The 27,881-nt window shown below is 50.5% G+C and overlaps 1 long non-coding RNA gene across 1 annotated transcript in view; it reads left to right on the forward strand.

The window, feature by feature from the left end:
* Positions 1–20,974: 20,974 nt before the first annotated feature.
* Positions 20,975–27,881, forward strand: part of LOC116668160 — an 89,619-nt gene continuing 82,712 nt past the window's right edge. Inside the window, exons 1-2 of the long non-coding RNA XR_004325228.1 lie at positions 20,975–21,304; positions 23,169–23,351. This is a non-coding gene — a long non-coding RNA (uncharacterized LOC116668160). The remainder of the gene's footprint in view (positions 21,305–23,168; positions 23,352–27,881) is intronic.

Genomic DNA, 27,881 nt, shown 5'->3' on the forward strand with positions numbered 1-27,881 from the left:
CGCGGCTGCCGCTCGCGCGCGCCCAGCCGCTTGCGCTCCGGGCGCCTGGGGCTGCGCACCCGGGCGTTCGGTGCCCCCTGCCCGGACGCCCCGCGCCAAGCCCCTCCCTGCCTCCCAGCCGGCGCGTCCTCTGGTCCGGCCCCTCCCTGGCGCTCACCTCCCTCCAGCCTTCCGGGAGCTGGACGGGGCCTCCCCAGCTTCGGGCAGCTTGGGACAGTGGCCGGAGACTGCCGGAATCCGAAACCTCGCTTCTGGCTGGCCACAAGATCTGGGCGCGACCTAAGCAACAGGGTCTTGACCAAGTCCCTTATCTTGCTGGTCCTCTGTTTTTCTCATCCGAGAATTGGACATAAGACCTGGGGTTTGTGAGGTTGGAAGGAAATGAAGAAAGGTCTCAAGCACACTTGCCAAGTCTTGCTTTGCGTTTTGGTTTTCTGTGTGCTTGCTTTATTTATCCTTCTAGATCCGGCAGATCAGCCCCTAGCTGGCACAGCGTAGGTGGCTGCAATGTTTGTGGAATGAATGAATGAAGAGAAAAGGGCCGCAGCCTGTGCCTGGCTGGTGCAGAGTGATCAGTTCCACACCTTAGTGACTGGTGGGAGCTATTTGCCCATCGCCGGGTCACGCCCCCTCCAGGTCCCTGATCTGATTGTATTCTTCCTCACCCTGCCTCAGCCCGCATTATACAGCCTCCCATGGCTGGAAAGCTCTCTTGTGTAAATGGGGAAACCAAGGCCCAGAGAGGGCCAGGGAGCTGCCCCACCTCACCAGGGTTGGGGACAGAGCCATAGAGCAGGCTCACACTCCCACCCGCGACCCTGTGCTCTTCACTGTTCCGGGAGCATGAGGTTTGCTCCCATGTAGATGGTCACATTTGGGTGCTAGAAGGGTACTCTTCACTCCATGGAGTCCTCTGGGCTCAGCACAGAGGAGGGGCTCAGTAAACATTTGGTGTTGAGAGTGGGCAGGAGGTGGCAGGGATTTGTGGGGCCGAGCTAGAGTACAGATGGAGGCTCACATACCATATGTCTAAATATTTGCAAGTTATAAATCAAGCTAACAAAATGTGAAATAAAATATGTTCTATTCTCCTACTTTGACAAGCACACTTTCATAACAACCCGGAAGGCCAGCTCTGAAGGTAGAATTTTCAGACTCCTCAGACCCCGCACTAGAGCATGGGGGCACAGGGAGAGGAGACCCCCTCCTTTTCCACCTCTGCCTCTGGCCTGCCCTTTAAGGAGCCTTGTGCACACACGTGTGAACATCTCAGCCTGTACACACAAGCTTGGTCCACGCCATCCCCCCCTCCCCCAAGAGCTGCTCCTTGGCTACCCCTTGGCCACAGGGCTGGGCACATCAGTGGTGTCACCCAACCTCAGGGGGTGGGTCTGCAGAAGAGATCTGCCCGGATCCTGGAAGTGGGCTTAGGGCCATATGGGCAGATAATCCCAGGGCCCTGAGTACCAAGGGGGTGGTGTCTAGAGGGGGCACAGGCTCCAGGTGACATGTCCCCTGGCCCCATGGTCTCCTCTCCCTGTGGGGAGAGCTTAGCTGGAGAAAGACCAGAGTTCGGGGTCCCAAGGGCAGGGGCCACTCTCATCTAAGAGTGGTACTGAATTACTGACTATTTTGAACCAATATATTAGCTTCTTAGAGTCTCAGTGTGGTATGATGGAAAATAATGATAGTAATAATAATAATAATTTAAACAGCAGCAGGCAATTATTTTAGGGTGGCCACATAGCTTCTTTCCAAACCAGGACATCTTTGAGAGTGACTGGGGACTCTAACTGGAATATTTACTGGGGTATCAGGCAAAAAGCAGGACTGTGCCAGGCAAATTAGGATGTCTCATTTTGCTAAAATATTGAGCCCGAGCCCTCGTATGCCAGGCGTTGTTTTAACTGCTTTACATGCTGTCATTCATTCAATTCTCACAAGAAATCTGGGAAGTAGGTACTGTTCTCTTCTCCATTTTACAGATGAGGAAATAAGGGTTAGAGCAGTGATTTGCCCAAGGAAAGTGGTGGCCCTGAGACTCCAGAGCCACATCCCCAGCCCCTAGGCTGGCCGGTGCCTGTGGCTCTGATACTTGGGCTTGAGCCCCTGTCCCGCAGCACATGCTCCAGACATTTGGGGAGCTGCTGGACCTCCGATGTCTGTACCGTCAGGTGTGGACAATGCTACCTGACTCCCCTTCTCCTGGGGCTGCTGGGAGACGCACATGAAGCAGTGGGTGTGAGTCCTGGGAGCTGGAAGGAGCAGAGAGTAGAGGAGAGGGAGGGAGCTGAGGTCCCCGGCCAGAAAGGCCCGCCCTGATCGTGATAAGGGAGAGGAGGAGTCCTTTGGTCTGAGTCAGTGGAAAGTCTTAATGTGAAAGTCTCTTTGAGGAAATGCTCTTCCAGCTTTCAAGAGCACTTCAGTCGTGAAGTTATAAGTACAAATTAATTAAAAAGTTCAGCCATCAATAGCTCTTTCATAGTGATTGCATATGATAACAGCAAACGTGTATCTAGTACATTCAATGTGCCAGCTGCTGTTCCAGATGCTTTGCTTATATTAACTGATTTAATCCTGGCCACAGCCCTCGGAAGTAGATGCCGTTGTTATTCCCACGTACGGGTGGTGAAACCCAGGTGCTGCTCTAACGTGCTTTAAGATATTATCAATGACCCTATGACATTGGCACTATTATTGTTACTCCCACTTTACATACAGAGAAACTGAGGCACAGGGGGTAAAATGACTTGCCTATGGTCACATGGCTAGTAAGTGGCACAGCCAAGGTTTGGACAGAGGTGTTCCGGATGCTGAATCACCCACTACACTCTTTAAAAGACAAGAATCTTCCGTATGTCAAGATTAATGTCTGGGTCCAGAAGGTGCGGCCATGGGGTTTTTCTAGGCTTCTCCTGGCAGTTACTATAAACCCTCCAGGACTGAGGTGGGGTCTCCACCCTCTGAATCTCCTCTCTGCCCAGTGCATTGAGCACCCCACACAAACGGGAATCTGAACTTGTGTTAGTTGTTTTCTGTTACTTGGTTGAAGGAAACAGTTCCTTAACTTTTGGAGTGGCCCATTTTTGGAGTGAGTTCTCCTCCTTTACTGGTAAAACTATGAAAATTCACCAAGGAAGGGAAACCTGGCCAAGTTTTTAATCAGAAAGAATCATATACTGCGTGTCTAAATTATTGCCAGCTCTCAGTGACTGAGTCCAAAGCAACATGGTTGGCTGTGTTTCCAGCCCGATCTTAGAAGCACCCGGTAATGGAGCATCTGGTCAGCTGGTGGCTGGGATTTCCAGTCCAACTTCCTAGAGTTTTGAGATGAGAAACTGAGGGCCTAGGCTTGGTGTCTAGAACATTCTTAAGTCTATATATGCATTGTTCAAGGAGATAAAAAGTAGAGAGTGCCTTTCCTGCCACTGTGGTCTGCACCATCTCAGGATTAGCTGGACAGATCTGCACAGTTGTCTTCTCCAGAGCTGTCCACCCTGGGGCCTCGTTCCCAAAGAGCACCGGAAACCTGATCAGTTTCAGCCAGCCATGTGTGCTTGTGTGGCCCTGGGCAGCTAGCTCCCTGCCCCTCTCTGGGCCTGGCATTTGCTCCCTAAAGACCCTTCTAGGAATCTAGAGAGAGGATAAAGTGCAACTTCGAGTTCTCAGGAAGACCTATATTTGTTTCCAACCCTGCCAGATCACTTTGCCAATTTGAGCCTCAGTTTCATCACCTGTGCAATGGGGGTCATAGGGATATTGCGAGGAATCAGTGTGATAATGTGTGTAAAGCCTTCGAAGCACAGGGCCCAGCTTCCATGAATGTTAGCTCTTCATCTTGTTGTATGGTTTAAACCAGAAGTCACACTCCAGTGGTCTGCAGGTGTGTTTTACTTGGCCCGCCCAATGTTTTTAAATGTATGAATTTGTTGACAACATTTCATGATTGGGAGATTTCACATAAGAAGCGAGACCCCCAGCTTCTCTTGAAAAATGGGGAGATTTGGCAATAGGGCACCCACTTTCTTGTGTGAAGAAAGCCATCTCTGCACATCTTTAATGGCTCACACGTGTCCCTGCAACCCTCTACAGAGCCCTCTGGGAAGGAAGGAAGCCAGTGTTTCCTGAACATCCTACTGTGTGTCAGGAGCTGTGCCTGACATTGCAATTTAATTCTCACCATAAGTTATTAATGTCTTTATTTTGCCAAAGAGGAAATAGGGGCTCAGAAAGTTGGGATAACTTGCCCAAGATCACTCTGTTAGCAGATAGCACAACCCAGGACTTCCAATCAAGACCCGTGTCGCTTTTCTCTTTTGGGGGCCCTCTGCCTAGTACCGGGTCCATGGAGACACCTTGGTTATGACCTGTTGATGGATTGATAAATGGGTTTAGGCATGTGATGTCAATGCCTGTGGTTCCCATTCTTTATCTTCAGACCCCTGGGGGCCTGTGGAGTTAGGGTAGGGGTCCAGGAATCAGTGCGCACACCTAGAAGTCTTGGAATAAAACTCTCTTGCCTGTCTATGATGATTGTAGTTTTAAATGCTTTATTATGAAAAAGTTCAAATATGCACAATAGAAGAAAGCCGAACTGTAATAAATCCCTGTGTCTGCATCACCCAGATTTAGCAGTTTAGCAATATTTTGTCCCATCTGCTTCATCTACTCATTTTTGTTGTTCTTGTTTCTCTTTTTCTTTAGGGCAATATTTCAAAACACATTCCAGATATCTTGTTGTGTCTCCTGCACATATTTCAGTGTAGATCTCTAAAACCAGTGGAGGGTTGAAGCCAGCTGGTTTCTGGCTGCTGAGAGCCAACTGTGTGGTCTCTTCTCAACTCCTTGTTCAGTGATGTCATGTTGGTAGCTTGAAATCAGCTGTGGTGGGAGTATTTACACCACGGAAATTGGCAAATGCTACAAACCAGGGCGCCCTCCATCCCCCACCGCAGAGAGCCGGTTGTTAAAACATTTACAGGCACACTACTGTCCAAAACCCATGGACATGACTGCCATGCTGTCATCTCCTCTAATGAAATTAACACTAACATCCTAATCAAATGTCCCCAGTAGTTTCAAAAGTCATCTGTTTACAGATGATTTGTCCAATCAGGACTCAGACAAGGTCCACTTAGAACATTTGGTGGTGACATCTCAATTTTTCTTAATTTGGAGCATGTTCCTCTATCCCCTACCTGCTTTTTTTTTTTTTTTAATGGACTTGATTGTTGCAGACATCACCTTCGTGGATCTGTAGAGGGTCTCCATCCTGAGTTGGCTGTAAGTTCTGTCAGTTAATGTATTCTTCCGTCCCTGTATTTCCTGTCTTTAAAGGCTGAATAGATTCAGCTCAACTTTTTTTGGTGTTGTTGTTTGTTTGTTTGTTTTTGGAGGAAGGCCAGAAGATTTCATAGATGATGCTGGGCTGTACCATTAATTTTTCAATGGTCATAGAGAACTTTGTGATGAATGTAATGCAAAGTCATGGAAAAGCGTTAAAACATTTATGGTCTCTTTTTGCTATTTTACCATCAACGTAGATGACAACCTGCTATGGAATCTTTTGCTCTGAAGGAGGGGTCCTCAGACTTAGGAAAGCTGGACCCCTCTGATTGGGCCTCACCAGTCTGGGCAGGTCTTTCTGCATTCCGGTCTCAGGGATGGAGAACTGCCATCGGAAACTCATCTGACGATGTTCAGGAATCTCATGTCTATCTCATGTCTAACTCTGTAGTCTTTCCTGCTTTAGGTCAAGCCCATTTTCTCTGCCTGGAACCCTGGGATTTCTTAACCTGTCCTCTGTCAAGTCTCTTCTAGAGCTGAGGAGAAAAACAAACCCAAAATAGCCTGTGATTCTGGGACTCTAAATCCTGATCTTGAAGTGGTAGTCATCTCCCTCTAGAGTGGTTCTAACTTTGCTATGCCCTCAGTTGCTGCCCAGGAGAAGTGATGCCTACCTTCTCCACCCATCTGAAGGAGGGGTTCCTCACAGATCAGCACAGAGGTCATTCTCCTTTGCCTGTCATCACAGGGTCCCTGTGCACCCCTGGCTGTCAGACCTGGGGTCTTATCCACCAACACATCCTTAAGTCGTGGTTCTGGTCCCTGACAGGGCTCTTGTCCTGGTCCGCTCTTGCCATCTGGATCGCATCCTGGAAGCTGACTTCTCTCCGCCTTCATCCTTTGGTCTGCTCCTTTGGGCCCTGACCCCACCTCACTGAGTCAGCTGGGAGCTTGCTCTTTCCTTCCAGAAACAGGGCTGGGATGAAAACACTTCTCGTGGCTGAGCCTTCTGCTTAACTCTTGAAAGTGACTTGAGCTAGAATTGATGCTGATTCCTTTGGGAAGCCAAGTGTCATCTGGGGGACATGGAAGCCTCGTTAGCGCTATGCCTTGTGCCAGAAGTTTGAATCTGAGCCTGCGTTGAAGCTGCTGTTAGGATTCAACCCAGAAAACAAACTCTTCAGGGGTGGGAAAGCCCCATTAGACCCGTCCCTGGCACACTGGGGAACCCCAAAACAGCTCACTGGTCTGATAGGAACTTGGGGGTGGGCAGTATGAACTTGACTGTTTCTCAGTTCACATTACCTACAAGTCCTTGGACATCTGTAATCCTGGAGTCTCAGAAAAAAGGTCTGACTTGTAAAGAACTATTCAAGGTAAGTAACAAGAGATTCTGTTAAGGTCATGGGAATAGGGAATGTAACTGACAGCTAAGGATTACTGCATGTGGTGCCAAGTAGCTCTTGAATGTTTATTTTCTTGACTTGTTTTTATTCAGACTTAAAGAAATGGATTGCTGAGATGTCTTAAGGAGGACTTAATTTTCTTAAACATTCTCTAGTAGAATGAGTGATGTTAATTTCTTTGTCACACTTATATCTGAAATCCAACTTTCTGGACAAGGAGGCAGTAATGGAGATCGCTCCCAGTGCTGTTTTCCTTCGGCAGCAATCTGCCCTCATACTGGGGAGGCATTAGCAAAGGCCCTGGGGTCACCTAGCCTTGGGCTCTGACCCAGGTCTGTCCACGCTGGCTGTGTGGCTTTCACCAAACCATCTATTCCTTCTCCCTTCCAGGCTTTTGCATGTGCTGTTTCCCCTGCTGGAATGCTCCTCAACTCATCTTTTACTGGGCTAATTCCTTTCAGGTCTTGACTTACATGTCATGTCCAAGAAAGTTTCTTGGTCTCCTAGTTACATATTTTCTCTCAGCCCCCTGAATTTTTCCTTAAAGCACTATCAACCTAATCAAAATGGTTATTAAATAGTTATACGTAAAATTCTTTGTGTCATATGCCTGTCCCAGTGGATTATGATCTCCAGGAGGGTAAGGACCATGCCTGCCTTGCTCACTGCTGTGTCCCTAGTGCCACCGTGTACCTGGCACATAGTGAGGGCTCAATAGATAACTGCTGAATAAAGGAAGTGCAATTCTCTAAGGCTCAGTTTCTTCATCCAGAAAATGGGCTGATGAGTATCTTCTTTTTAAATGGGAATAGATACACCTGACAAACATTAGTTTTTTCCTATCCTCATACTTGGCAAAAAAAAAGAAATCAGAAGAAATAAATTGTCTTTTGAATTGTTTGCCTGAAAAATCCATAGTTCAAGGAGTTTCATAAAGTTAGAAGTGTAATTCTGGAATGATTGAGAATTCTGGAATGTCCCTGGTTTCTGCCACAGGGGGATGGACTAAATGACTCTCTCAGATCCTGAGGTGAGGGAGCATTTCCTCCTGGGGATGAGAGAGCTGGCTTTCCTGGATGTACTCCCCTACGTTGGTCAGGGGAGACCTCCTGGCCGAGGTGATATCTAAGTTCAGGCCTGAGGAGTTAGTAAGGCTAGCTCAGCAAATGGTGAGAGGAAAAGTATTCTAGGCTAAGGGAATAGCATGTGCTAAGGTCTGGAGGTGAGATGGCATGAGGTGTCTGAGGAATGAAAAGTTCAGAGTGGTGGGTGGGCAGAGACGGAGGAGGGTGTGGTCCTATGATGAAGACGTCAGCAGGGGTCAGGGAAAGAGCAGAGAGGGGCCACCCAACATGTGAGGGAAGCCCTGGAGGAGACTGAAGCTTGTGGGACACTGTGTGCACATGTGAGTGTGTGCGTGTGGCTGCATGTGCATGTGTGTATGTGTGTGTCCGTGTGTGTGTGTGTGTGTGTGTGTGTGTGTGTGTGTGAGGGGACAGTTGGGGGTACAGGGGCAGCATCCTTGGCCTCCAGCCAGGAACCACACACACAGATGCCCAGCCGGCATCCCCACAAATGCAGACACCCCGGCACTGGAGTGTCAGAAACCCGCCGGGGCAGGAGCAGCTGCTTCTAAATCAAGGCCAAAGGCAGCCGAGGGGCCGGGTTGGGTTTGGTGGCTCTGCCCTATGGGCTGATGTGGGGGCTGGGGCTGAAGGGGGCTCTCCATTAAGGATTCTGGGCCAGAATGAGTCCGGCTGGTTTGGGGAAGTTTATTTTGGAAACTGGGATGATGCAAAATTAAGTGGGGAGGAAAAAATAGATGAGGCGGCGGTGAGGGTCTGTCTGTGGCCGGCGGGGCTGAACGTGTCCAGCTAGAAGAGCGTTGTTGGGTAAACAGATGGGGGTGGCAGCTTTCTGCATGTCCGCTATAAATACCCAGCAGCTCGGCCGCCCTGCTGGGGTTTCCTGGCATCGTGGGTGTGGAGATCAAGGTGCAGACACAGGGCACTTCCGGGAGCAGCAGGGGGTGGCCAGGGCACTGCTCAGATCATAGTCCCCTGGGGAGTGGGATGGGCACTGAGGGCTGAGGCTGAGGCCCTGGGCAGGGTGGGAGGTGCTCCTTTGCTATAATCGGCTATGGATCTTCGGCAAGCCCCATGATCCCTGCGAGTCGCAGTTTCCTCACCTGGAAGATGGGGTTGATAAAATAAGGCAAAGGAAGTGTCACTCTTGGCACAGTGACAGGTATACTGCAGACACTCAGGAAATGCTCTCTCCCATGGTCACACCACTTAAGTGCTGTGTGACCTGGGTGAATTCTCATCAGTCTGAACCTTAGTTTGCTCATGGAAAATATGAGAAGAACCGTTGTCTGCAGGGGGGACTTGTAGGTGTGGCAGTGGATTGCAACGTAAGTGGTATTTCAGGGCTGACTGTGGGCAGGGCTGGAGCTCCCCTGGCCCCCAGCCCTCCGAGCCCTGGAGAGATGGCTCTCATCTCTACAACAGCACTTAGTAACAGTGATAACGATGATGATAACAGTCATGCCCACTGCAGACCCGTGATGATCCAGGTACTTGGCAAACTAAGTTATCTAAGTCCTTTGTTGTCTCAGTGTATTTTCCCAACCTCTCATCTTACAGATAAGAAAACTGAGGTGCAAGAGAAGGGACTGCCGGGGGGGGAAACAAAGCTGAGATCCACAAGATCCTCTATCCAGTCAATAAATACTCAGTGAAGATGAGCCATGTGCCAGGGAATTTAGAGGGTCCCTGTGTGCATGGAGCTCACAGCCTGGTGGGAGAGATGGGCTGCAAATCAGTGAGCAAGTGATACACAGACAAGCATCTAGCATCCAGCATGTCCTGGGACCTCCTGTTCTCTTACATCTTTAAGTGGATGTGTTTGATGTCCTCCTAGGACCAAGGGACTTTCTTATCCAGTCACCTGCAGTGTTGGCCCTGGAGTTGGCAGGTACCTGCTGAAATGAATCAAGAACAAATCAATTCAGTTCATCAAAACATTGCTAAACACTACTCTGTGCAGGACTCGTGCTGGTCATTGGGGATCCAGGCCTGGCTGGGCTGTTTGGAGAGAAGGGAAAGAAGGCAATGCCTCGTACACATCTGTGTGACATGTCATGATGAAAGAAACATTTCCATACTCTCTAGAGCCCAGTGAGTTAGGCAGGGCTGCTGATCTTTGTCCCCATTTTACAGATTAGGAAACTAAGATTCAGGGGGGTGAACTGACTCACCCAACGACATTCAGCTGGGATATGGCAGGACAGGGCCTGGAACACAGGACTGTCCAACTTCAAATCCAGTGTTCCTTCCCTGTAGATGGGAAGGGGACCCTGGGCCCGTGGGAGAGGCTCCAAGGGCCTCCCAGCTGCCCCGAGGCCCATGTTTGCATGTCACTCTCAGCAGTGGGACTCTGGCCAGAGGAAGGGCAGGCATTTCACTCCTGCCACTTGCATCTCATTATGAAGGTGCCTGCCTGCAGTTGGAGGGTGGAAGGACACCCTCTGGACTGAGTTTCTGGAGGCCCAGCTCTGCCCTTTACGAGCTTGGCCATGAGAATCCGGCTCCCCCTCCTTCAGCCTGGATGCTCCACATTTCTCCCACAGGGTGCCCCATGACCTGTCTTTGGGCACAGTTGGGAGCAAGGGTCCTTCTAAGACTGGACCAGGACAGGATTTATGCTCCAGGACTTATGCTAAAGCAGACTTGCGCTCATGTCTGATTCTGAAATCTCCACCCACAGCTAGCAGGGCCCAGGAGCTGGGAGTGAAGATGCCTCCTCAGGCCTCTGGATGCCTTAACTGAGGAGATGGGCCAGGGTCTTTGTTCTCTGTTTCCCCTGCCCCACCCAGTCTCCATCCCACTGACTCTGTAGACAGTGGTTCCAGGCAGCTGAAGTGGGGCACAGCATTCCCTAATATCCAGGTTCCCCTCTTTCTGGGTCCGTGGTGGGAATGCACTGTCCATTCCCTTAAAGTTAGGGATGACAATGTGACAGCTACCAGCTACTAGCAGGATGGTGGTGGCTTGGGTCCTGAGTGAGGACCACATGGAGTGGAGCCCCCACTAACCCACAAGCATGGAGTATGAACAGGAACTAAACCAGCACTGTTTGGAGCCATTGAGGTTTTGCAGTTGTTTGATACTGTGACATAATCTTGTGTATCAGTGATGGGTTCTGAGGGGTGGGGAAGCACATGGGACAGCAGGAGAGACTGCAGCCTTGGGATTAATGAACTTATCCTTCTTTCTTCCTTCTTTTATTTATCTATCCATCCATCTGTCCATACATCTCCCCATTCATTCACCTACCCATCTATCCACTCATCTGTCTGTCCAACTGTGTGCATCCATCTTTCCTTTCATCCATCCATCCATCCATCCACCCACCCACTCATCTGTCCATCTAAGGAGTCACACCCAGGTCACCTCGGCCATGAAGACTGACCTTCTCCCTTGTGCAAGGAGGCCTCTTTGGAGAAAACATGCCCTTCTCTCTACATGCCCAAATCCTCTCTGTCCACCAGGGCCGGCTCAACCCTTCTCCAAGAAGCCTTCAACAACCTGCTCTCAGCCCCAGCCAGGGTCTCCAGGGGGCTGGAGAGACCATAGAGCCCTGATCATCACAGCTGGCCCACATATGTGTCAACTGAGTCACAGCCTGGAGGCACACCTGCGTTTTCCCAGAGAGAGCTAAGGCATCACAGGAATTCGGCTGCAGTAACTTCTGGACCCTGATTGCTAGAATGGCCCCAAATGCACATATCTGGAGATTCTTGTCCTTGGCAGGCCTCATGTGCCCACTTTGGGCTTGGCACACATGATTACCCTAGAAATGTGCCCCCAGCATCACAGCTCCATTCTTGGCCCCTCCAAGGTTTAGAGCAGCCTTGGGGTCCACCTTGAAACACAGGTCTTAAAAAAAGGGGGGAGGAAGTCCTTCGTGTAGGGAAATTGAGTTTTAGTGAAACTGTCGCATGCTGGTTGGTTAGGGGAGCCACTCAGCCTTCACTGTTTCCTCCAGGGTCTCCGTAACAGCCCTTGCTGAAGCACTGAGAGAGAGGAGGCCTCCCTCCACCTTGGGAGGCAGGATAGCTTAGTGGTAAATGCACGGGCTTTGCAGGCAGACTGTGGGGCTTGAGTACCTTTCCACTTCCATGTGGTCCCTGATCAGGAACATCACATCTCTGAGCCTCAGTTTTCACATCTGTAAAATGGGGTTTTCCTCATTGTTATGAGAAGGTGATAGGATAGGGACAGAAATGCCCAGCACACAGTAGGTGTGCAATAAATGATAGTTACTATCAATGGTCGTGGCACTGTGCACCAGACAGGACCTCACTCGGTGACAAATGTGCAGAGATTTGAGGGAAGAGTGGGAGTGATGGCAGTGATTTATTTTTGTATTAAGTCCAGTTTTTCTTGTGAAAGACGCTTAGTCACTAGACTTAAATATTAGGACCAGGATCAAGGGCACAATTCAATTTACACATTTATGGGGGGGAAGGGAATTTTTCTTTTCTAAAACTACTGGCTGCCAGGTGCCAAGGTAAGCAGAGTAGGTGCATGATTTCTTGGGAGCTTCGTGTGGGCTCTAAAGGGATCATTAGCCCCATTCTACAGATGGGGCAGCTGAAGCTCAGAGGCCAAGAGAGTGGTCAAGGGCACAGGGTGAACAGAAAATGGAGTGAAGATTCTGGCCCAACTCCTGTGCTGTTTCTTGCACAAACGGTACTCAGGCCTCTGTGCTGGTCACTCTCTTCACTGCCAGTCAAGGTCATGGGATGGCTTGGGCAGCTGTGCCAAAGCCTCTCCTCACTCCCGCAGGAGGCCGCCCTGCCCTGGAGCTTGGCTTTGGCTGCCACCCCAACCGGAGTGTGGGCTCAGGTCTACTCTAGGTCAAGCTCCCTTGGGACGCAAGGGCAGGAAGGAGGCAGGAAGTGGGCCGCCGAGCAGCAGGTGGAGATGACAAGGAGGAGCCAGCGGGTTGCTTCCCAACGCCTCATCCTGACTCCCAGGGTCCTTTCCCCGACTCAGGGCCGCCACCACCTTCATTCTGGAGCCCACATCCCTCCTTCTGGTCAGGGAAGATTATTAGCCTGGGGCTCCTGCCTTTGATTTAGGCCACAGTGCCCACTATCAGGAAACCGAGGCCCAGGGACAGGAAGGGAGACCAGCCCAAGTGGCAGAGCCAGAACCGAGAACCTGGGCTCCAGACTCCCTGTCAAACCCCCAGGGTGATCCTATTTCCTGACAGGTCACTGGCTATTTCCCACAGGAGGTGGGAACAAATGATCTGAAATCAGAACAGTCAAGGAAAGTTCGGAACACACAGTCAGCACAACTAAACCCCACAGAGCCTCTCCTGTCTCAGGGCCTAAAGACATCGCTTCTTCTGGGAGTGAGGATGCAGGGCAGCGCTTAACCCAGATCCCCCGTTCTCACGGTGATGTTTCAGCACCTGGGCAGGGTAGAGGTTTTGGAGCTTAGGGACATTTCTAGCTTCCCTCCTTCCTCCTCCACGATGGCCTTTGGGAAGGCTGACCGGAGCCCTTGCACCAGGCCGGGCCTCCTCAGAAGACTGTTTCTGTGCCTTCCTGTTGCGGTTTTGACTTTGGAGAAATGCTCTGGCCTTGAACTCATCGAGGGCCAGCCCCATGTGAAGCTCGAAGTTTGTTCAGCCGTTTTGGGCTCCCGGTGGCAGGGAGCTCGGCCTTAAGCAAAGTCCAAACTGACCGCAGGTTTCCAGGGTGACTCTGGAGCGGACGGGCCTATTTATATGTGGTGGGCATTATATCACCACTTCCCTCCACGCTGAGTTGGTGAAGGTTTTTCTCTAGGGGAGGAGTGTGCACATCTTCCCACCATCATCCTTGCCTTCCCTGGCTTCTCTGCATTAGAAGGCCGAGCAGCCAAGGGAGGCAGTGCTGCAGAGTGGTTAGGGTGGGGATGCAGACATACCTGGCTCTGAATCCTTCATGTCTGTCACCTCCTCCAGGAGGCCTTCCCTGTCTGCTCTGCCCCCGTTTTGTTGTCCTCAAAGGATTTACCATGATCCGGATGACCTCATCATGTACTGATTTGTCTCACTGCTCCCCCACTAGGATGTCAGCTCCAAGGTCAGGAGCTGTGCCTGTTCACACACAGATGTATTCTCGGTGCCTAGGACGGTTTCAGGTACACAGTAGGTGCTCAGTCAAAGGATGCTGAATAAATGCACGAATGGGGCATATTCCTTCCAACAGTGGTTCTCAAATTTCAAGGAGCATCAGAGCCCCAGGGTGCTTATTAACTGACTTGGGTCCTGCCCCAGAGAATCTGATTCAGTGGGTCTGGGGTGGGCAGCAATCTGCAGCTGGTATGGGGGCCATCCTTTGGGAAGCACTGGCCCAGGGCCCCTGGGCAACACAGGGTCCCAGAGCATGGCAGGACTAGTGCTGCGCTGTGGGTGTGACTCCTGGCACATCCTGCCTTCAGGGTCTCGGGAAGGGACCGTGCAGCAGGAGGGGCCTTGGGCACCGCAGTAGGGGAGCAGAGTGTGGACCCCACCCAGGTGAAGCTGGGCTCTTTCTCCCCTCAGGCATCTGTATCATAGATCCCACTTTCTTATAATTCCTTGTTTAACATCTATTCTCTCTGCTAGGCTCTCATTGTCCCAAGAACAGGGATCTAGTCAGTTCTTAATTGCCCTTAGACCTAGGCAAACGAGATCCTGATCTTGACCCTAGACCCTGCTCTGGCCCTCCATTTTCTTCACTCTATCCCACAGAATGAGGGGCCAAGGGGATGCCCACCCAGAGCTCATACCACGTCCTCCCTGTAGACCACCCTCCAGTTGCTGGAACACCTGCCACACTCAGAGGCCTGAGCCGGCTTCCAGGGCCTGTGTGGGCCCCGGCCCCAGCCCGTTCTCCCGAGGGTGGACTGTGCTGCAGCTGTGAGCATAGCCAGGCCAAGGTGGCCGTGGAGCAGACGTCTGGGGCGCATGGACAGAGTTTGGACTTGCCGGCTGGGATGTCTGCACGCTGAACCCAGGGTGGGAAGAGAAGGGGCCAGGCTCGGGGCCTGATGCCTGCCTCACCCTCTTCTTACTTCTCTCCCTGCTTCTGTGCTTCAAGCTGGCACCCTCCCTTGACAGCAAGCAAGGGAAGGGTGAGGGGATGCAAATGTGTCACTTCCTTGCCATGTATGCTCATCATTTATGTAGGGCCTGCAGTGCCCAGAGCTTCCTTAAGTTTCCATGTTTAATCCTCACAGGGTCCAGGAGGTTAGGTAATGTTTTCTCTGTCCTATGATGCTCAGAGAGGCGAGGTGACTTGTCCGAGGCCACACAGCCAGTAGAACCCCCTCGCTTGCTGACTCCAAAGTCAGTGTTCACAGGTTGGGGAACTGATTTTTTAGGAAAGAGCAAAACTCTGGGGAAACTGGGTGTGTGCTTGTGCTGTGTTTTCTGGAGCGGTGATAGGGTGAGGGGAAGGGGTGTGTATGTTTCTGAAGATCCTGAAGAGGGCAAAGACGGGACCACCAGGGCATCAGCAGTGTCCAGAGACAACTTGGGAGCTCTTTAGATCCCCAAGCCACCATCAGACATCCCAGAGCCTCCCCTGAAATGAACACAAGTCAAGTTAATACAGGGTACTGGAACCTGAATGTGGCATCAGCTCAACCCCCCTGGCTCACTTCCAGCCAGGTGGCTGCCCCCAAAAGCAGGACTCTCTCAGCACAGGGCTCACCTAGGAGAGGGCTGAGCCCTCAGTGTCCCCCCAGGAAAGGGCTGAGCCCCTGGACCAGGGCTCCTCCAGCCAGCCAGTGTTTAATCACATGTCAGGCACTATGCCAATTTCGTAGTCACAACAGCCCAAAGGGGGTGGTTACAGTTATTATCGTCATGCTACATATGGAGAAAGGAGGCTGAGAGACATGAAATGCTTGGCTTGAGGTCACAGAGCAGCAGGTGGAGAGGGGGACTTGGACCCAGGTCTTTCTGACTCCAGAGCCCGAGAAGTTTTGCTGATGCCTTGGGAAGTGTGGCTGGAGGAGCAAGAAAAAGTGAGTTCTGACTCCCTCTCCCCTTGGCTCCCAGACAGACCAGAAAGTGAGTGTGTGGTGCACTGGGGCTGTGGGGAGCTAGGGTGGCAGGAGCAGTGGGGGGTTATGCATGGATAGGAAACCCAGCCTGGCGATGCCAATCCCAGCAGGAAACACCTTTGCTTGTTCGGCCAGGCTGTGGGCAGAGGGCAGCTGTGTTGGGTGCCTACTGCCACAAGCTGGAGATGGTTTCTAAGGCATAGAGTAAACAGTTGCCTTGGCTACTTGGGTGTGCACCTGGGTGATAGGTCAGCTCTGGAATATTCCAGGAAGTGAAGGAGGGATCTGAGAGTGAGGTGGAGGGCACGAGCGGGAGGACCCAAGAGAAGTCTGCTGTCACAGAAGCTGGCCCCAGCTGGAGGGCTGGCTTGGTCTCCTCCTGAGGGAGGAGGGTCCTGGAGTCAGGACATCAAGGAGGCTCTGTTCTGGTCAAGCTGACAGCATCTGTGTGATGGGAGAAAAAGAGGACATCCTCTTTGTTACTAATTATTGCTCCTTTCGGTCCCACACTATGGGCTGCCTACTTGCCGTCATCCAACAAACAGGAGTGGAGCAGACTCTGAGCTTGGGGTACAGCCTGGAAGAAGTCAGACTTACCGTCCTCACCTCCACGGAGCTTTGGCCTCCTCTCATCTATTGTTTGCAAGGTGAAACCAGCTTAACAAAACAAAACACAAGGGGTGGGGGGCATCACATGATTGTGAGACTTTCAGATGCTGCTGGCTCCAGGGCAAAAGAACATTTCAGGCTTAGCTGCTCTGTCTCTTGTTTGTACCTTCTCCGCCTGGGGCTTCATTCTCATCTGGGCATTCTCCATGGGGCCTGAAGATATCTGCCCCAACCAGTGTCCCTACCATGGTTCTTCCTATGTCAACATCCACGTATCCAATCTAATTCTAGAGCAACCTCTGAGACCACTGGTGGGGGGCATTCTTTTGAGGAAGAGGCAAAAACAATGCATCCATGATTGAGAAGACAGATATTCAAGGACTAATTCAGCCAATACTTATATAATTATAATTGTAATCGGTGCCATAAAGAAGTACAGAGTGAGATCAATAAATGAGGGAACCTGATCTGATCTGAGAAATCAAGGAAGGCTTCCTGGAGGAATTAGCCTTTGAATAGGGATTTGACACATAAATAGGAGTTAACTGGCCTAGAATGGGGAACAGATTTCCAGGCAGAGGGAACAGAATGGTGTGATGCTGGGTGCAGAGAGCCCTGGGGAGAGGACAAGAGATGAGTAGGTAGGTTGGCAGAGTCAGCCCCTCTGGGCTTCTGTGGAGGCAGCAGTAGGAATTTTGGAGTTTCCTTGAGAGCAGTAAGAAGCCATTGGAGAGCTGTAACCAGCCACGGCATCATCAAATATATGTTCTTAAAAGATCTCTCTGGCTACACTATGGAGAATGGATTGAAGGAGGCAAGCAGGCCTTGAGAGGAGGTTGGCTTACAGTGTCCAGGTGGGAGATGATGGTGGCTTGAATGAGGGAAGGGATATAAAAGACAGGATGAATTTGAAATACACTTTTTGAGATAAAATGAATAGAATTTGGGACCTGATGTGATGGGGGAGGGGTGGGAAGAGATACCACACTTGAAGGCTGGCTTCTAGGTCTCCAGCGGCTTACACAGAAACCTATAGCACGCAGATAATTGGCTCTCATTTAACTACTCTGGAAACTGAGGCTCAGAGACAGGAGATGACTTGCTCAAGGTCACACAGCATGTGAATGGCTAAGTCTGGATGCAAGTCTACCTGTCTTCAAAACCTTTGTTCTCCATGGTTCTTTCTCTGCAATGATCTCTTCCATGAAGGCTTTGAGAAATGAGTGGTAGATTTAGGGAGGCTTGGGGATCCCAGCTCCCCACTGAGGGAATATCTGCAGTGAGTTTCCTGAGGCTTCTAGAAAGTCCACAGCCAGAAGCCCAAGTCAGAGGGCTAGTCAGAGAGGAGCCTAGGGGAGGGTGACTGAGGATGAACACAGCCTCTTCCACCCCTGACAGCCAGGATATGTACAGCCCGGGGAACTTCGGTGTCTCAGGACGAGCAAGAACCCTGGAGTCAGGCCTGGGGGTGGCATTCTGGCCCAATGACTTCTGAGCTCTGTCTGTAGGATTCAATTAGCTTGCTTGTAAAATGAGGTTTACATCCCTACATTGCAGGGTGATCACAGACAGATGAAGACTTGGCACCAAGAAGGGGTGTAAATTGGCGCCATTAAAATTCTCTTGTGCTAACCTTGGGGGTTGAGCGTTATCGAGAGAGTGAAGCAGGTTTTCCTGTTTGGGGTTCTGGGATGGGAATTCCCGGAGGTGGGAATATTGCAAAGACAAATCCCCAGAGCAAGTGGTCGGCACCAGTGCCAGCCCAGGCACCTTGAATTTTTTACCCTCCTCTCCACAGCTCAGCAAAACCTGTCCTTCTCCAGTTCACCCCAATCCACAGTGCACCTCCACTCCTCCAGGACTTGAACTCTTAGTGAACTTGTACCTTATGTAGCTGTCTTCTTGCTGATCTGACCTTTGCAAGCGGCCCATCAGCTTCCAGAAAGTGAGACCAAGTAGAGTTGCCCAGTCAGCTGAGTGATCTGGAGTGACGTAACCTCACCGTCTCCCTGTTAACTCAGGAATCCAGAAGGGATAAGACCATCCTCCCCAGTGTATATTTAAGGATTTAGTGAGATAATGTACATGACGTACCCAGCACAGCAATAAACAGCGCTTCTCATTGTGGTGTCATTATGGGTTTGTGCCTGTCTCCTTGTCTAGACCAGGAACCTGAGAAGGTAGGGATTGCACCTCACTGACCTCTGAGTACTCAGAGCCTGGCAGGTTGCCTGACACATAGTAGGTGCTCAGTTAAGCCCTGTTCAATAAGTGTGCTCCCTTTCTGGAGTCCCCAGCAGTGCCTTGCATATTATTAAGAGTCAGGCTAGGGTACAGATTAGAAGAATGGATTTTGGGAGCAGACAGACTTTGGGGTTCACATCCTGTTTCTGACTTGTAACAGCTATGATGCTTCAAGTCACTTCACTAAACTTGCTTTCTTCTCTGAAAAACAGTATTGAAAAGCTACCTCCCAGGGTTCTGTGATGATTCATTAAATCACAAAACTTATGCATGTGAAATGCTTAATGCGCTTCATGATAGGAGCTGCAATTATGATAATTAATCAACTAACTCCCATGTATGTGGCTTCCCAATGCAGTGGGCTCCTTGTGGGTGGCTTTCTCAGCACCCCTCTGCCCTCCCAGAGAGCCTTGATTTTGGTTTGGGGAGCCGTGTAATTCCAGGGACTGACTCCACCTCTGTTGCCAGCCAGGAGTGAGGCTAAGTCAGTAAGTGCATTTCATTTCTGGCTCGGTGACTGGCTTAGTGTTGGGCATGTGATCTAGACCCATCACATCAGAGTGAACGTTGGACTTTTGCTGGGAATTCTGGAACAAAGATTCTTCTCTGATACCCTACTAGCCTTCAGTGACATGATCTTTTTCTTGGGAACTGCTGGGAGGTGTCTTGGGACTGTAAGGGAAGCCAGCCTTGAAAAAGGCAAGTTGAATAAGAGAAAGAAACAGGGTCCTCGCTAGCACTGTTAAGCTGCTGGATCAAGCCTTTCCTGAAGGACTTTTCAAAAAATGTGAGCCAATAAATTGCCTTTATTATTTACGGCTGTTTGAATTGGGTTTTCTGTTCCTAGTAACCAAAGTCACCCTTACGGATACAACACATACATTTCTCCACCTTGTGTAGCTGTCACTTCCTTTCTGTGGGTGTGGTGACATCGGCTCAGGCCACATTTCCTCCATGAGCACATGGACTCTGTGAGAACCAGCTGACGCTGCTGCCTGTCGGAAACCAGACCACCCAGGAGCCGAAAGATTATGGAAACATAAAGAAAACCAGAGCAGGGAAAAATCCAAATGAATGCTTCCAGAATAACCAGAAAGAAAGAAAAAAAAGTGGTGGCAACTCTAATAGCAAAATAATTGACTACCACACTCCTGATTGAGGAGGGTGTATCCTGAGCTAAACCACCTGAAGGGTGTGTCATCCTTGCAAGGAATATTCCTTGCTTCTGGCTGTCAGTATCTCCTCCCCTGCAGGCCAGCACTCTGGTTTCCTTTACTGGAATGATGGCTGGGGTCCCACCTTCCCTAGTCAAAGGTGGGCTAAACAGAAGCTCCCTTTCTGAGACTGAATCTTGAGCTGAAGAGCCTGGTGCATCCATCTCTGTGTCAAGATCCTCACCATACAATTGCAGTCGTGAATGCAATGTACCATTTGCTATCTAACTTCAGCAGCATTCTTGGTTCCCAAGCCGGGTGCTCCAGCTCCCTTTGGATCCTGTGAACTCCCAGTAGCAGCCTTCCAATATTTTTCCTTTTACTGAAGCTAGCAAGATTCATTTCCATTGTTTACACCCAAAGAATCCTCAGTGACACACCTGCTGAAGGGGTTGCAACAAGGTGGGAGAGGAGTCTATCACTCATTGAGAAGCCTTCTCAAACGCAGGCTGAGTGATTTCCCATAAGGCTGTGGCGATGCACTCTATGGGTCCATTCTTAGGAAGGCAGACTGGTTAATCGTGAAGGGTGTCCTCAAATTCATAGAGCACTGTCAGGCATCAGGCATTGTCTGCAGGCTGAATACATACATATATAATGATGCTGAAGAGATGAATAAAATGCAAGTTAATTTCAAGGAATTTCTGAATCCATATTTAAAAAAACCATTAGGTAGTGTGTCATATAACCAATACTAAATGTAAAATATGGGAAAGTGTTCACATGGAAAAGGAGTGCTCCTCTTGAAAATGTCAGAATCACTGCTGTGGGGAGTGTGATGAGCAGAGGGTGTGTATTGCTGGACCACAGCGGTCACCTGTCCTTCCTGCCTCCAAGGACCCACTTTTTCTCCCCCAAGGACTTCACCCTGAGAGAGCTCCGGGGGATTGGTTTCTCCCACTGGCTCCAGAGGTGGCGGGTGACTCAGATCTGGCCAATCAGAGCATTGAATTTCCCTGGCCACAACTGATTGGCTCAAGGATGGGGACGTGACCCAACCAGAGCCAATGAGAAGCCAAGGGAGTTTCGCTGGAGCTTCTGGGAAGGAGGTGCACACCGTGGCTTAAAGAGTTTAAACCTGAAGTGGCACAGAGGTCGGCCGTCGCCGAAGGTGACGGATTCTGAGGGGAAATTTGTCTGTGAACAGAGTGGGCACGCAGGAGAGGCAAGCTGAGCTGGAGAGTGGACCTGGGTCCTCGAGGGTGGTTTGGGCCTCTGCTCAGGCCTCTCAACCAGCCCACCTCTGGACTCCTCAGTGACAGCAACCGAAGAACCCCCTTTCTCTTAAGTCGCTAAAGGACACATCAGAGAGGTGGTGCTAGAATTCTGAGTCTCATCCGATTCTCATCACCCCAGAGAGACCCCTTCTTGGAAAATGCACATTCAGTGTAATTCAACAGAGGTGTATCAAGGGACCTGCTTTCCTGGTGAGGTGAGAATTCCACCGAGTTGGGGGGGTGGCTCACTGAAGGGACTCATTTTAGAGTTGCCAGATTTAGCACATAAAAATACAGGACATCTCCTTAAATTTGAATTTCAGATAAACAAGTAGTTTTTTTTAGTATGTCTCATGCAATATTTGGGACATATTTATAGTAAATAATTATTCATTGTGCATCTAAACTTGAAATTTAACTGAGAATCCCATATTTTATCTGGAAAACCTACCCCAGACTTCCTCTACATCGCCCTAGACAGGTTCGTTCACAAGGCGAGGAGGAGGAGGAGGAGGAGACAGACAAGGGGCACGGTGAGCATTCACTGGATGGAGAGGGAGCCTGGAGATGTGAGGTGACAGGGGAGGAGCTGAAGAGGGGGAGAGGGAAGAGAGCAGAGAGGAGTGGGGTCATTGAGGGTGTCAGCAAATGAGGGCCCTGAGGCCCTGCAGGGGAAGTGTACTTGGCATGGCCATCACTGTGCCTGCAGTGGCCATGACCCCCTAGAAGAGGAAGCTCTCCCGTCCTCACACCTGCTCAAGGAGTCCACATTTGCACCTCATGACCCCCTCCCCGGCTCCAGCCACAGTTAATTAGACTAGAATGGGCTCTGATCCAAAGATAGCCAATCCAGACCCAGACTTTCACTGTGACTCAGTGAGGAGAGCTAAACTGGCCTGAGCAGATCCCATACCTGAGCTTAGAGATGAGGAGAGGCTGAGGCAGCTGGCAGTGGGAACTGAAGCTCTATGGAATTATGGGGAGAGGCTGAGAGGCCATGAGGGGTCTGTGCTAAGGGGAGTCATGAGGGAGAGAAGATGGGTGAATGAAGATCCCGTGAGGTCAGGAAACTAGATCCTAAACTAGGTCTTGGGGCTCCATCTGTGACCTCATTCTTGAGAAGGCCCCAATCTAGTGGGATCAGTGTACAGACAGGGAGATGCACAGAATACTTCTGGGACATAGAGGAGGAAGACTTCAGCTCTGCCTGGCAAATTGAGGAGGGCTTTCTGGAGGAGGTGGCCCTTGAGCAGGGCAATGGAAGATGAATAGAAGTTCACCGGGAAGGAAGGCAGGAAAGGCATTGGAGGTGAAGGCACTGAAAAGCAAGAGTTCCTGATATGATGAGGTTGGATTAGAGATGAGAACTTGAAGTTGCCTGTCTGGAGGTGACATGTGGGATGAGGCTGGTCAAGGAGAGGGCAGAGACCAGAGTCACAGGCTACTGCTTTGTGGGGCCAGGTGGGCACATGAATGAGCTAAGTCAGTCAGGTGTGAGAGAGATCCTATGGCTTCGTAGGTCTGTTTCTATTTCCCATTTTTGAAAGGGTAGGGACCCAATAATTAAAATAATACTTATTGGGCAATAATGGCAGGGATCTCTATGATTAAAACAAACCACAATGAAATGATAAAGAGCCAGTGTCCCCATGGGCAATTGGAAAGTCCACAGTCTGCCTAAAACAGAGACCCTTGACTCTGGCTACCCACTAGAATCACCAGGGGGCACTTTTCAGTGTAGGATTCCTGGACCCCACACCTGGAGAATCTGACTTAATTGGTCTAGCAAAATATTTTAATAGCTGTCCTGGTGATTCTAATTTGATTCTAAGGTATAGCCAGAGCCGAGAACCACTGGTCCAATAGGAAAGCCAGTTGGTACCTTCCAGGAGGGTGTCTTTCTAAATTTTTGATTTTTCAAGAAAAGCGTGAAATCTAGATTTTTCTGTTAAATCTCATTTTAAAATATTGGCTCAACTTAAAAAAAAAAAAGGCAGAATTGGGGAGTTCTTCCTATGGGCTGTTCTGAGCTCCTTTTCCTTACAACAACTCTATGAGATATTTATCTCTGTTTTGCAGAGGAGGAGACAGAGTCACGGGAAGCTATGTAACTCGCCCAAGGACAACATAGCTAGAAAGTGCTAGAGCGAGGTGCATACCCAGCCAGGCCTGGTTCCAGAGCCCATTCTTTTATCCACAGAACGCATCTTGGAACGCAGCTCGGATCTGGCCCCTGGCCCAGCAGTTTGTTTCCTCTGGTGGGTGAGTAGGAGAAGAAGGCCGGGGGCAATCCTGGCCATGATGAGAAAGAAGGCAGGAGTGGCAGAAGTTGAGTGAGTGGCACGGCTGCTGCCACCAGATACTCTTTGAATGAGCAGGAGGATGTACCCGTTTGCCATCTGTAATGGCCTCCAGCATCTCTGAAACCCCATGTGGCCCTGCCCAGGGAGTGGACCCCAGCGGCTCTGCTTCCTACGAGGTCTGGCAGGTTCAGACTTAGGTCTTGATCAAGTGCCCTGTGGGCCCTGGCAGCGCTGGCTCTGCCAAGATGCTGCTGACAAATGGGCTCACCTGGTGGGGCCGTTGCCAGGGGAAGCTGCAGGCTTTGTTTGTTGCTTTGACTCAGGGTAGGTCATCACCTGGCGACAGACATCACACCTCGTGCTGTAGGCTCCAGGCTAGGGCCCTGCACACATATCCATCTGAGGCTGGTTGGCCCCACCCAGTGAGCCCGACTTTGGCAGTCAGCTTATAAGGGGATATTATCTTCCAGCAGGCTTTGAGGATGGGCCCTGGGGCAGGGGTTGGGTGGGCACTCTGAGTAAAGCAAAAGAAAGGATTCAGTCAATTGGTGGGATTGATTAAGAAGTGGAAAGTGGCCATTTTCTGTGGCTCTATTATTATGTGTGCTGCATCTTGCCAGCTGTCTTTGCATCCAATTTCTTAATATTTACAACAATTCCAAGGGGTCTGTGTTGTTATCTCCATTTTACAGATGAAGTTGAGGCTCAGAAAGGTGAAGTGACTTGGCCAAGTTTTCATGGCTTGTAAATGGGGCTGTGATTTAAGTCCAGGTTGTTCCCTGGCCATGCACCTTCTGTAGACATGTCCTGAGGGCTTTTCTTGAAGCCTGCCCAAATCCCACTCACTCCAGACCCCAAGACTTGATTGTCTTGCCCTAATAGGTCAGAGCTGTGTACGCTTCAGTAGCACATGCACAGGTCACAGGCATCTGGGACAGACCAAGAGATGACAAATCTGAAGAATCATGTGGGCATCTGTATAGATCAATTGCAGAGAAATCTGGGGCTAGTGATTGTTAACACATTGATCAAATCATACAGTGATCTGTGGTTCCTAGGCTGGGAATCATCTTAGTTGAGTTAAAAATAAGAACAACACTGTACCTCTGTCTAAATAGTAGTGACTGTTTTGTTTTCCAGCTCATTTTTAGTTCATAAAAGTAGTTTGAAAATCAACAAACTTGTTGTCTTCTCAACTTTGCTCAGCACCTGCCTTCCTGCTCTTCTGCAGACTGGCTCGCCAAGTGGCATCTGGGCTGGGGTCTTTTGTTGCTCATCTCTCCTTGCTTGCTTGTTCAGTCCCGCTGAACATTGGCATAGGCTGCGTCCAGATGAAGGCTTCACTAGGTGGAGGGTCTGAGCTTGGGTCATGGGGATTTCCCTGGAAGAGCCTCCACCGTGGCCTAGGCAGGAGCACTTCCTAGGAGGGTCTCATTTTGTGAGGTGGGCTCGGTAGTAGGTGGCTGGAGCCTGGGCCCCACTGGGAGAGAGGAGACCACACTGAGCGCAAGTGGCTGCCCAGTCTTTAGCGAGAGGCCAGCTTTTCGGCCTGGTATTCCAGGCCCTGGTTCACCCCTCCAGCTTCCTCCCCGCCCTACCTCCGTTGCCTCCAGACCTGAGCCAGCCAGCAGTCTCACTGTGTCACACCTCCACACCTTTGCACAGGCTGTTTGCTCCCCTGGGATCACCTTCCCTTACTTTCAGGGATAATCTGTGTGAAAGAGGCCAACACTGGGTTAAACGCATAATCAGTGCTTAAAAAGTGCACTTTCCACCGTCCCTCCTCCTCTCTTCCTCCTTCAGCGTGGAAACATGGTCCTTCCTCCTCTAGGGGAGCTCTTAGAATGATGCGAGAGGCACAGTACCAAGCCCGAGAAGCCTCGAGTCTTCGTGGATGGAAGAAACAATGTCTGAAGCCTGTCATAGAGGCAGTTGGTTGGGTTTTGACTCAACCAGTACCCAGGACCCAGGATCCCTAGGGATCATCCCCTGCCCACTCTTAGTCCAAGTTTTAGGGATGGAACATGTGAGCTGCCTGAGCCGGCCTGGTCATTGTGGTCCCTCAGCCACAGGGATTGGTTCCGTCAGAGCCAGTGGGACATGATGAGATGTTCCTGGGCTGCTGAACAGATCCAGGCCCTTCTTCTTCTGGACTTGAGTCTGGACCTGGTTCTCCAGCCTGTGCTCCACTCTGTGAGCTTGCCACAGCCCCCCAGGAAACACCCTCCAAGCTTAAGGAAGCCAAATTGAAGCCTGTGGCTGGTGATCTAGGGAGACACCCTTCTATCTACCAACTCCTGGGATACAGGGCCCCAGTGGGTAGATGCGGGTATCTGGAAGGAAGGAAATCCCCTCTTGGCCCTGGATGGGACCACAGGGATCAGCTGTTCAGTACCTGAGTGGTGCCCAATATCCAGCTCCAGGGGCCTCCTGGGCCAGGCAGCCAGGACTTTACCCTGAGGGGCCTCCTAGCCCCAAACCCAGTCCTTTCTGCTGAGACCTGGGAGTGGGATGGTGGGCACAGGGAAGGGAAGGAGAGACTGTCCCTTCTAGGCTGGCACCATGACCATAACCACATTCCAGGTGCTCAGAAGTGAATCCACAAATGGGGAAAAAAAGAGGCTCTAAAGCTGGTGGGAGACAGAGAGGCAGGCACAGGCCTCTGTGCCCACACCTGTCCTTCCCCAGCAGAAAGGGGGTGGTGAGGGCCCTGGGGGAAGGGGAGTGGAAAGAACATTGGCTCAGAGCCAGATGGATCTAGATTTGAATGTACCTCTCCCACTACTCACTGTGAGAGCTTGGGCAGATCACCTCACCCCTCTCGGTTTCCTCATTTGTAAAGTGGGAATAATCCTACATGTCTCCTGGGGTTATTGTGACAATTAAACAAGAATGAATCATGTAAAATATTCATAACAGTGTTTGGCACAATCAAGGAGTCCACCAATGTTTGCTTTTATTGTTATAAAGAATAAGAACCTTGCTTCAGACCAAGCTCACTTAACTCCCTAAAGAGTTGGCCTTGGTTTAACTCCAGTTCTGAGCTGGCAGACTGACTGTGGGCTTCCTCTTCAGGTGTCAGTTTGTTCATCTGTAAAATGGGGATAATAGTTCCTATTTCAAGAGTCAATGTGAGAATTAAATGACATAACACACAGAAATTGCTTAGCATCATGCCTGGCACATAGTAAGTGCTCAGTAAACGTCAGTTCCCTCCTCCCCGCCTCCCCTCTTTGTACTGGATGTGGAGGAGCAGGTGATGTGGGGAGAGAAGCCTCCGACCTGGAGGCAGAGGACTAGGCTCTGCCCCAGGCTTGGTCCTAAATTGCTGGGCTTTCTTCAGGTGAGATCCTGATCCCTGGGTCTCCATCAACCTCTCACCTGTTAAATGATGACCTTGGACTTGATGGTCCTGCTTGTGACTCTAAAATTCCATCTTGTGAAAACAAAAACATTGCTACTTAAATCGAGGGCTGAGGGCTGCTGCTCCTTGTTTGAGATGAGGCTGTAACCGGAGGCTGCACTTTCGCTTCAGAAAACCCCTTGAGAGGCCCTTTTTGGTTATGAAAGGGCAAAATCTCCCCACTCCACCCCCATCTGGCCTGGTCCAGCAGGGGAAGGTCCCGCAAAGTGAAGGATGTGGGTCTGTGTAATGAGGAGCAGGAGTTTGGGAGTTATCCCTGGGCTGCTGGAGAGAGCATTTGGGAGGCCCAGGGCTCAGAGCAGAGTGGGGATGAGCAGTGGGTTCCTTGGTAGAGAGGGGCTTGGGAACACGCAGGCAGCCAGAGCCAGGGAGTGGGCTGGCAGGGAGGGCCCTGGAATGTTCCAAACAGTAAGTGAACCAGTCACTTTGATGTTGCTGCTGGTTAAGTCCAGAAATCTCTCTCCTTTCCCTCACCCTTCAGTAAGGTCTGTTGCACACACACAGCCTTGTGTCTGTGGGACTTTGGGGCTGAGGGGGTCGGGACAGAGGCTGCACAGGTGCAGAGGGGCGGCAGACAGCAGGATGCAGTGGAGACATGGCTCGGGCCAGGAGCAGAATTAGGAGTGAAAGAGACAGGAACCATACCTTCTTACAAAGTCTCAGAAGTATCAAGAAGGGCTTTGAACTTTCCAAAGTATGGGGCATCGAGTTTGAATGATTCTACTTTGAAATTAAGGCCACGGTGAACCTAGAGGACATGGTGACATTGGGGCTATGGTTTTAATATTTGTATGATTTGGACTGGCAGAGGGGAAGAGCCATTTCCTTTTGGATGGGGGTGGGGCTGGGGGAATGGCATGTTCCAGGCCTGGAGCTGAGAAGCATGAGGTTGGAGTGGAGGACTCTCGGATGGTGTTGCTGCAGAGAGCAGTAGGTTTGGGTCACGAAGGGCCTGGCATGATAGATAAGAACTTGATTTTTTATATAGGCAGTGGGGAGCCATGGAAGACTATAGAGCAGGAGAGGGACAAGAAGCAAGCTGGCTGTGGGAAGACGGCTCCAGAG

Source organism: Camelus ferus, chromosome 13, assembly GCF_009834535.1.
Source record: "Camelus ferus isolate YT-003-E chromosome 13, BCGSAC_Cfer_1.0, whole genome shotgun sequence".
In the NCBI taxonomy this organism is placed as follows: Eukaryota; Metazoa; Chordata; class Mammalia; order Artiodactyla; family Camelidae; genus Camelus; species Camelus ferus.